This window comes from Rhinopithecus roxellana, unplaced genomic scaffold, assembly GCF_007565055.1.
Source record: "Rhinopithecus roxellana isolate Shanxi Qingling unplaced genomic scaffold, ASM756505v1 contig4703, whole genome shotgun sequence".
Taxonomy (NCBI): domain Eukaryota; kingdom Metazoa; phylum Chordata; class Mammalia; order Primates; family Cercopithecidae; genus Rhinopithecus; species Rhinopithecus roxellana.
Window position 1 is genome coordinate 241 of NW_022143487.1, and position 10,831 is coordinate 11,071.

Genomic DNA, 10,831 nt, shown 5'->3' on the forward strand with positions numbered 1-10,831 from the left:
AGTCAGGGTTGGCAACATAATGAGAGGAAGAGGAGAAAAATTATCCTCTCTGCACATTAACTTGCTCTGGAAGCTCTCACATAATTACACCTAGAAGTTCTAAGGGTCATATGTTATAAGGGTCTGATCTTTGGGTCATACATCAAAACAGACCAGCTCTGATGATAAGATCTCTCTCTCTCTCCACATCTCCAACTCCTTTGTCATCTCTATCTCTGTACATATATTTCTCAACTTGCTCTTCTCAAAGCAGCCTATACGTTCTGGATAAAAACCTCATAATCTTTATGTTTCCCACATTTCATTTCAGAATTTATCAAAAAGTATAAATTGGCACCAATCTAACTGTTCCTCTCACTTTCCTCACTCTTGTAGATCAATTATTACCTACCGAACACAAAGATTAGAATCATAATGTGAGATGTAGGACTATCTAATTTTACGTACCTTCAACTCGAAAAACTTCGCACTCCAAAATTGAAGGTGGCCATAAAACCTTAGTTTCAAGTTTTTGTCATCATTTTATCTAGATAAATTTTATTATCTGGACTTATAATGAAAATATTCTTTTTTGATAAATGACACACCAGTTGTTTATCAATAATTTTGGTGCTGTATTTAAGAGTAATGTTTCTATTTCAGTGGTGTCATTTTCTTTTGAAGTGAAAACCACAGGGAATCATTTGGCTCTGTCGAACTTTCACATAAATTAGTATAATTTCCAAGCACAAAGGCTACAATCATATTTTCATTAATGTAAGTCATTGTTATAGTATATCCCTGATGGCTGCATCTTTGAACCATATCTTCAATGCTACCTCCATGAACACTAGACTTATAGAGAAGACTCAAAGAAACATTTCCAAGCAGCTTGCGCAGATGATTTTCATCATTCCATGTCAATCTTGTTGTCACTTCCATTGTTCTAGATCTAATGGAAAAACAATATAGGTTGAGAAGCTTGTATAATATAGTAGCTTATAGCTTAGCTTTCCACTTCTACTTTCAGTGAGTTCTTTTTTCACTGATTCAATTAAAACATATTATTTGGTTAAGGCAAAAAATATAGAAATGGCACAATAATGTTAGCTATAAAAATATATAATTTAGAAAGGAAAAGTCATTAAAATTTTTAAATCAATTGACAAACTTCAGAAAGTTAAAGAATAAAGAAAAAATAAATCTGAATAAGAGTCAGCAAACTTTTTCATAATGAACAAGATAGTAAATATTTTAGCCTTGTAGGCCATAAGGTCTCTTCCACAATTACTCAACTAGCCTTTGTAGGCCATAAGGTCTCTTCCACAGTTACTCAACATTGCCACTGTAATACAAAAGAAGTCATAGATAATATGTAAACAAGAGAGCATGACTGTGTTCCAATAAAATTTTCTTTAAAAATGCATATGGCTGGAACAGAGGCCATCATCATCATATCACATGCATCATTTGCCAATGTATGAATTAGAAAATTGAGCCTAGGATTCATGCAAAATAAAGCACATAAAGAAACTGAAATGTGAAAGAAGATAACAGCTATAGAAGTCTTACAGTAGCATAATAGACTATTGGTCATCACAACAATTATTTCAACAAAAAAAAAAAACTGGAAAAGAAGGATAAACTATAAAAACACATGTGTCACAAAGCTCTAAAGACCAAACAAGGCAGTTAAGACCTATAGCTATTGGCAAAGATTTGGAGAAGTTATAGAAAGAGAGATTAGCTAGGCATTTGGGAGCACATTTGCGACGTGTGTCTGTCAGATTCAGAAAGGCATTTGTGGTGCTGAAAAGTTAAGCAAAGCATTTGCTAGACTCATAGAGTTAGGGAGATAAAAATCATCCTTTGAGTGCAATAAGGAGAGTACCTGGGAAACCTTTCCCTTAGGCTACAGTTTGGGATTCTAAAGAGCTACAGGGAAAACCAAAAACCATATGCTCTCACTTATAAGTGGGAGCTAAGCTATGAGTACACAAAGGCATACAACTGATATAATAGACTTTAGAGACTCAGAAAGGAGAGGATGGAAGAGGAGCTAGGGATTAAAAAAACTACATATTAGATACAATGTGTACTACTTGCATAATGGATGCACTAAAATCTCAGAATTCACCACTATATAATTCATCCATGTAACAAAAAACCATTTATACTCCAAGTACTATTGAAACAAATGTTTTTTAAAAATTTAAGAAAAGAGCTACAGAGAAGAAGTAAGTATGAACTGGAAGCAGACAGAGTTAATTTCATACTTCAGTATTCTTAATCCTGGATTGAATTAAAGTAAATGAGAGTTGCTAGTGTCCACAGTTGCATGGCAGAAACAAAATAAATCTTGTCTGGATGAAAAGAAATTCTTCCAGCTTCAAAATATCTCTATGATTTTTTAACTATTCAGTGATTCTCATTCATCATAAACACATTCATGTTTCGAGGTAAATGAAACAACATGATAGAAAACCAAGAGGAAAGAGCACACACTAGAAACAAACCCTTACTTATACTGGAGTTACCCATAGAGATTTTTAAATTACTATGTTTAATATGTTCAAACAGCTAAAAGGTAAGATTGAATGATTTACAGTAAAATGAATGCAATAAAAAGTCAAAGAGATTCTATATGTAAAAATATATATCTGAAATTAATAATTAAGTGAAAACATTTAACTGCAAGTAGGCATAAAGAATTAGAAGAAAATTTACCAACTGAAGTATTGAGAAAAAAAGAGAATCAAAAGAGAAAAGGCAAAAGGGGTTAAAGGATATAGTAAAATTAGTTGAGATATATGAAACCAGAAAACAAGAATAAAAGAAAAAGAGTATAGAAGAGATATTCTACAAATCTTAAAAAGTAAACAAGTCTCGAAACATTTCAAAGTACTATAATATTGAACAAATAGTATAAGCCAGCAATTTTTTAACAAGAAGATAACTAGTAGATCCCCTCATACGTTGGAAAATAAAAAACATATTTTGAAATAATCCATTATTCAAATATGAAATTTAATTAAATGATAAAATATTCTTGTTAAAATTTATAGAATGAAGATAAAACATTACAAACGTCATATAAGCTTAAACATATAAGAAATGAAGAAAGGCTGAAAATTAACTATATAAACTTTCACTTCAAAAAATCAGAAAAAATACCAATTAAACTCAAAGTAAGTAGAAAGAAATAATAAAAATAAAAGCAAAAATAATGGACAGAAATATTAATGGACAAATCAAGTATACAATAGAGAAGATTAACAAAATCAAAACCCAGTTTTCAAAAGGATTAACAAAATTTGTAAAACACTGCTGACATTGACAAAGGGAAAAAAGGGAAGGAATGTCCTAAAATCCAAAACATAAGAGAAAACATCAGTACCAATGCAATAAATGATAAACTATAAAATGGTCTGAAGATAAACAACTTTGTAAAAATAAACTTAAGAATAAATTAAGTGGACAAATTTCTAGAAAAATACAACTTACCAAAGCTGACATAAAAGTAAATACAAAATTTGACTGTCTCATAGCTATTTTTTAAAACTAAATTCATAATTAATTTAAGACTTCCCCAAGAAAACTCAAGGATCAGAGTCTAGTTGCTGAATTCGACCAAATTTTGAAGAATATATAATATACAATCTTACACATGTTCTTCCAAAGAATAACTTAGATACCAAAACCTGTTAATGGTGTTATCAGCAACAAAAATTACAGGCCACTCTTTTATAAATATAGATGGAATGATCCTCAGCAAAATATTAGCAAACCAAAAAAAAAAAAAAAAAAAGGAAAGAAAGAAAGAAGGGTAATACTGAGTCAAAGCATGTCATGACAAAATACAACAATATGCTGTCTCCAAGAAATCACTTAGACTTAAGAACACACATAGGATGAAAATCAAGTGATAATAAGGGCATCTTTGCAAATGGTAACCGCAAGAACTGCAAGGTAACCCGCAAGGGGTGTGTGTCCTTATCCCTCACAAAATAGACAGTAAATCAAAACCTGTCATAAGAAGCTATGAAGGACATCATGTAATAATAAAAGGGTCAATTCGCCAGAAAGATATAACAGTTATAAATATATGTTCATCCAACATCAGAGCACCTAAATAAATGAAGCAAACACTGAAAGAATTGAAGGGAGAAACAGCAACACAATAAGAGAAGGAGATTTCGATAGCCCAGTTACAATAATTTATCCATTATAAAATATCCAAACAGAAGATCAATAGGAAAACAGAGAACTTGAACACCATAGTCCTAATGGACCTAATAAGGCATATACAGGGCATTCCACCCAGCAACAACAAAATACACATTCTTCTCACATGTATTATAGGAGAGTTCTCCAGGATAGATTACATGTTAGGTCAAAAAACAAGTCTTAATAAATCTAAGAAGATTGAAACCATATCAAGTGTCTTTCCTCATAACCATGTAATGAAACTAGAAATCGGCCGGGCGCGGTGGCTCAAGCCTGTAACCAAGCACTTGGGAGGCCTGAGACGGGTGATCGCGAGGTCAGGAGATCGAACATCCTGGCTAACACGGCGAAACCCAGTCTCTACTAAAAAATACAAAAAACTAGCGGGCGAGTTGGCGTTGGCCTGTAGTCCCAGCTACTTGGACTGAGGCAGGAGAAGGCGTAAACCCCGGAGGCGGACTTGCAGTGATCTGAGATCCGGCACTGCACTCCAGCCTGGGCGACAGAGTCGAGACTCCGTCTCAAAAAAAAAAAAAAGAAACTAGAATCAACAGTCAAAAATCAAAAATTAAACAGGTATGTGAGAATTAAACTACACCCTCTGAAATAAGCAGTGGATCAAAAGAAACCGAGGGGAATTTAAAATATCTTGAGGCCACCGTGGTTCTCCGACATTTCGATTTCTGGGACTTTAAACCACCACTTCTCCCAGTTCCCCAGGACCTTTGGGTTCAGATTGGAGTTCCACAATGGCTCACTAGTTTTCTCAGACATTTGAATTCAGACTGAATTACACCACCAGCTTCCTGGTTTTACATCTGGCAGTGGCAGATAGTGAGACGTCTGGCACCTCCAACGTCCATGTGATCCAACTCCCGTAACAAGTTCCTTAGTCTTTTTTTTTTTTTATGTTGGTTCAGTTTCTCTGAAGAACGTTGACTAATACAAATTGGTCATCTCAATAGATATAGAAAAGACATTTGACAAAACCCAAACCCTTCCATGATTAAAAAAAAAAAAAGAAAAAAGAAAAAAACTTAAAAAACCAGGAGCAGAAGGAAATTACCTCAACATAGTAAATCCATGTATAAATAGTCCACAGTTAACATCTTATTCAGCAGTGAAAAACTGACAGCTTTTCCTCTAAGATCATGTACAAGACAAGATTATCCACTTTTACCACTTCTATTCAACATAATACTGAATGTCCTATCCAGAACAAGTAGGCCACAATAAAAAAGAAAGTGAAAAAGATACCTGAATGATAAAGGAAGTAAAATCACCTCTGTTCACAGATGATATTACCTTATATGTGGAAAACCCGAAAGCAGCTACAGATAAAGTAATAGTATTGACTAATTTATTGTGCTATTCATCTATGACTGCATAGCAATTTCCCATTCATTTAGAGGCTTAAAACAAAACACATTTATAGTCTCACAGTTTCTCTGGGTCAGAAATCCAGCCATTACTTAGTTTGGTTCTCTGCTTCAGAATCTTCCATGAAACTGTAGCAAAGTGCTAGCCACAGCTGCAGAATGTTTATGTTTAATGGGAGAAGGCCATGCTTCCAAGCTCCTATGGTTGTTAGCAGAATTCAGTTCCTTATGGTTGTAGATATGAGGACTCTATTTCTTGCTAGCCAATGATCAGAGGCTGTTCTCAGTTCTCAGTTGTTTATTGGCCTGAAGTCACCCTTAATTCCTTGCCAAATGGGCCTCCCCAGCGTGACCACTTACTTCACTGAAACCAGCAAGGGAGAGAATCTCCTAGCATAGCGGACATTATAATCTTAACATATCACATTTGCCAAATTCTATTAGTTACAGTTAAGTCACAGATTCCATCCACAGGCAAGGGGGGACATGAGTATTAAAAAATGGACATGAGTATTAAATACTCATGGACATGAGTATTAAAAAAAAAATAGGACAGGTACAATTAGGAGCTATTTTAGGGTCTGTACACCACATTGTAAAAGATAACTGAATACAATCAATATGTTAAATATTGTCTAATATGGTCAATATGTTAAAATTCCTTCTAGTATCTCTCACGTTTATCACAGCAACCTTTCTGTTGTGAATTTCTATTAATGATAGAAAAGATATGGAATCAACCTAATTGTCCATAAGTCAATGGATAAAGAAAAATGTGGTATATTACACAATGGAATACTATTTAGCTATAAAAACAGTAAAATCATGTCATTTGCAGCAACATGGGTGGAACTGGAGAATATTAAGTGAAATAACCTAGGCACAGGAAATATCACACTTTCTCACTCATACGTGGAAGCTAAAAATGTTGATACTATAAATGTGGAGAGTATAATGATAAATACTGGAGGCTAGGAAGTGTGGGTGGGTGTCTAGGAAGAACAGATGAAGAGATGTCGGTTAATGAGTACAAATATACAGTTAAATAAAAGGTAGAAGTTCTATTAGTCGACAACAAAGTAGAGTGACTATAGTCAAAAACAATGTATTGTGTATTTCAGTAGCTAGAAGACTTGGCTTGTTCCCAACACGTGGCAATAATAAATACTCAAAGTGATGGAAACCACAAATACCCTGACTTGATCATTACACATTCTAAGTGCATCACCAAATATCACCTGTACCCCATAAATATGTAATGAATCATGTATCAATAAAAATAAAATTAATGTCTATTAATTTTTTAAATTATGGTATAAAACCATTTTGGCTGGTATATAAAAACAGAAGTAATTTTAACACAGTAATACTAGAGATCATATTTAGGTACATAAACACATACATACAGAAAACCATAAAAACAATTATGACAAGAAGAGTAAAGAATATAGGAGAGGCTGGGTGCGGTGGCTCACACCTGTAATCCCAGCACTTTGGGAGCCCGAGGATGGCAGATCACTTGAGGTCAGGAGTTCAAGACCAGCCTGGCTAACATGGTGAAACCCCGTTTCTACTAAAAATACAAAAATTAGCCAGGCATGGTGGTGCACACCTGTAATCCCAGGTACTTGGCAGGCTGAGGCACAAGAATCTGGACCCGGGAGTCTGAGGTTGCAGTGAGCCGACATCGCAACACTGCTCTGCAGCCTGGGCAATAGAGTGAGACTCTGTCTCAAAAGAAAACAATGTATAGTAGAGAGTCATAGATTTCTTCAACTTTATTTGTAATGCTTTTGTTTTTAAGTAAAAGAAAACTATTCTAATTTAAAAAGCAAATCGTTTTTAGAATCGGGTAAAACTATATCAGATTATAGGATGGATCATTTATACTCTTTAGTTATCTGTGTGTGAAATTTTCATTAAAATAAAAGACAAATGAAAGACCAAAGTATGATCATTAGCAACAATTCCACTCTGAAACTCCTTTTTAGAAAAAAAGAAAGCAAGCTTTTTCTTCACACACAGCTAGGAAACATTGGATGGCAAGAAGTCACTTACCTGTGATATTCTCACTTATACGTGGAAGCTTTAAAAAAAAGTTGATTTCATGGAGGCAAAGAATAGACTGTTGGTTACCAGAGGTTGGGAAAGTCAGAGGAAGGGGATGATGAAAAGAGGTTGGTTAAAAGGTACAAAAATACAGCTACATAGAAGGAATAAGTTCTCATGTTCATAGTACAATAGGGTAACTCTAGTTAACAATAATTTATTGTCTATTTTGAAAAGGCTAGAAGAGAAAATTTGGAATGTTCCCAACACAAAGAAATGATCAATGGTTGAGGCAATGGATGTCCCAAAGATCCTGATTTGATCATTACACATTGTATGCTTGTATCAAAATATCACACATACCCCATAAATATGTACAAATATTATGTTTCAATTAAAAAGTCACTTACCTGTATCTAAGAGTTGAATCAGGCTTAAATTGAGGATTAGCTGTTCTGTCTGATTTATTGAGCAGCCATGGCTTGGGGACAGAAGTTTCTTAAAAGATCCCTGACTTCAGAGACTCTAGGAAAGAAAGGAAACTGAAACTCAGAGCAGCAAACGCTCAGCTGGCAGCATGCCAACTGCCACTAAGTTTCTTTTTCCTCACTAGGAAGAGAGAGAAACAAAGAAAAAACAAATCCTGCTGAGCACATAAAAACAATAACTGGTCCCCTTGTAGCCCACACGTAGGCATGCAGGAAATGATCATTACCAAGAAAAAACTGCAGTAAAGCTAATAGTGAACATTTCATGTGCCTTTTTCTACTTCCCTCATTTTTCCTACATTTATTAATTGGAATTTAGAGTTGTGCATGGCACTGTGTAACTGCGTATGTTTTCCTAATTTCTCCTCAGAACAACTGCATACCGTAAACACTATGACTATCCCCATTTGTTAAAGTACAAAAAAATAATAATTCAGCTGAAAGAATCATGGAGCTGGATGGTATTCAAAGCCAAGCCTCTCTGCACTGGAACAAACAGATGAAGATTCAGCTTTTCCTGAATTCACAAGGCATTACGCTGTTCATTTTCTCATTTACTCCTTCACTCAGTCCACACTGGCATAGACCCTGGGGAAGGATAATGGTGGGTAAGATTTAAAAAATAAAAATTAAAATAAAACACATGCCCTCAAAGAGAGTGCTGTATACTCAGGAAGACAGTCAGGCATAGCCATCTGAATTACCGTGCTAAGTACTAAACAAGATTCTCTGAAAGCCAGGAGAACAGTGGCCTCATCCAGTCTTGGGGCACTTGTAAAAGGCTTGCTAGCAAATCAAAGTTTAAACTGAGACATGAAGTGAAAGCAAGGAAGGCAGGAGAACATGGTATCATCAGGGCCATCCAAGTATTTCAGTCTGTCTGGAATGGAGTGAGAGCATTGGATTCATAAGCAATGGGGCTAGGGAGGTGACTAGGGCCGAACAGGGCCTTGCAAGTTTTTAATTAAGTTGGATTTTATCATTAAGACAATGAGAAGTTATTAAGGCTCTAAAAGCAGAGGAATGGCATATTAAAATTGAATGTCTTCGAAGAAAAAAGGGTATATCAGTTTTATCTTGCTTTGTAACAAGTTATTACCATCCACAGGCTTTAAAACAATTCAAATATATTATTGCACAGCTTCCATGGATTAGGAGACTAGCATGACTCAGCTAGATACTCTGCTCACGGTCTGTCACTCAAGGTGTTAGCCAGCTATCTTGTCATATCAATCTCCAATAAAAGGAATCAAGGCTACTTGGAGAAATGTTTGACTACAGGTCTGGGATCAAAAAACTACAAAATGAACGTAGAATATCTTCTCATGCCAGAAAGTAAGAAGGTGCTCAAAAACAAATGGGACATGTCAGAAGGCAGAGAAATGACCAAAAGGGAAACAATTTGAGAGAAAAAAAAATATGAGTATTGGATTATCACCCATGGAATAAAATAAATATCTATACTGATATAAATAAACAAATAACTGAGTAAGTAAATAAATGAGTGAGAAATCACAACTCTAAATTCCAATTAATGCAGGAAAAATGAGGGAAGTAGAAAATCAGTATTAGGTAAATTCTATAGTAATAAATTTTTACAGGATGATCCAGCAATGTATGCTAAAATTAATGAGTATAAATTTAGAGAGAAATAGAATATTTATATAGCCTCAAAGACTCTCCCCTGGTATATTTATTAATTTCAAAAGAAAAAAATCGTCGCTTTAAAGTGGTTAAATCCTGCAGATACCACCTTAACTAAGTGATCAAGGATAACATTGCCAGGATGGGCATATTGATGCCAGGCACCCCAGTTATCATTCACAGAGAAGAGTGCATCGCTTGTGTGGTATTATTGCATAACTTTCATCTAATCATGAGAAAACATCAGACAGACTCAAACTGAAGGACGTATTATAAAATACCTTCCCAGAATTCTTGAAGTGTCAAGATCCTGAAAGACAAGGAAAGACTAAGGAACTGTCACAGACTGGAGGAGACTAAAGAGACAGCTAAATACATTGTGAGATCTTAAATGGATCTTGGGACAAAGGACACTAATAGAAAAACTAATGAAATTTGAATGAGGTCTGTGATTTAGTTAATAATGTCATACCAATGTTAATTTCTTGGTGTTGATAATTTTACTCTGGTTATGAGAAATGTTAATTTTAAGGAAAGCTGAATCAAGGGTATATGAAGACTTTCTGTACTATATTTCAACTTTTCTGTAAGTGTGAAATTATTACCAAAAAAAACCCCACAAAAATTAACGGACAACTTTCTTACAAAGAGAATCCCCAACCCCCATGACTTGTGAAATCTTTTAAATATTAGACAATGAAGAGGTCCTGGCAGGCTGATAGCCAGACCATGGGCGTGACTGTGGCTCACAAAACGCCAGAAAAGTGCTTATGGCGCTGCACTGGTAACAACTGCTGGAAATTCACACTCTGGGCTACTGGGGAAAGCTGGTGGCAGGGAAATGTCTCACTCGAGTCACACTGCTACAAAACCACCTTAGGGGGATACTGAGGAAAGCTGAAAGCTGCTAGGTGCTGCTGGCCACCATGGACTCACTGCAGGAGCTTGGCACTGGAATAGCTGTGCCTGCTGCAGAAGCTGGGCCCTGAGAAGTAACACGTGCTTCAAAATCTGCAGAACCCGAGAGCAAAACTTTCTCTTGCAATGTCTCTTCAGCGCCCTCTA

General features: G+C 35.3%; 1 pseudogene; it reads right to left on the reverse strand.

Annotated features, from left to right (window-relative positions):
• Positions 1 to 447: 447 nt before the first annotated feature.
• LOC115896065 lies at positions 448 to 8,168 on the reverse strand (annotated as a pseudogene).
• Positions 8,169 to 10,831: the final 2,663 nt, after the last annotated feature.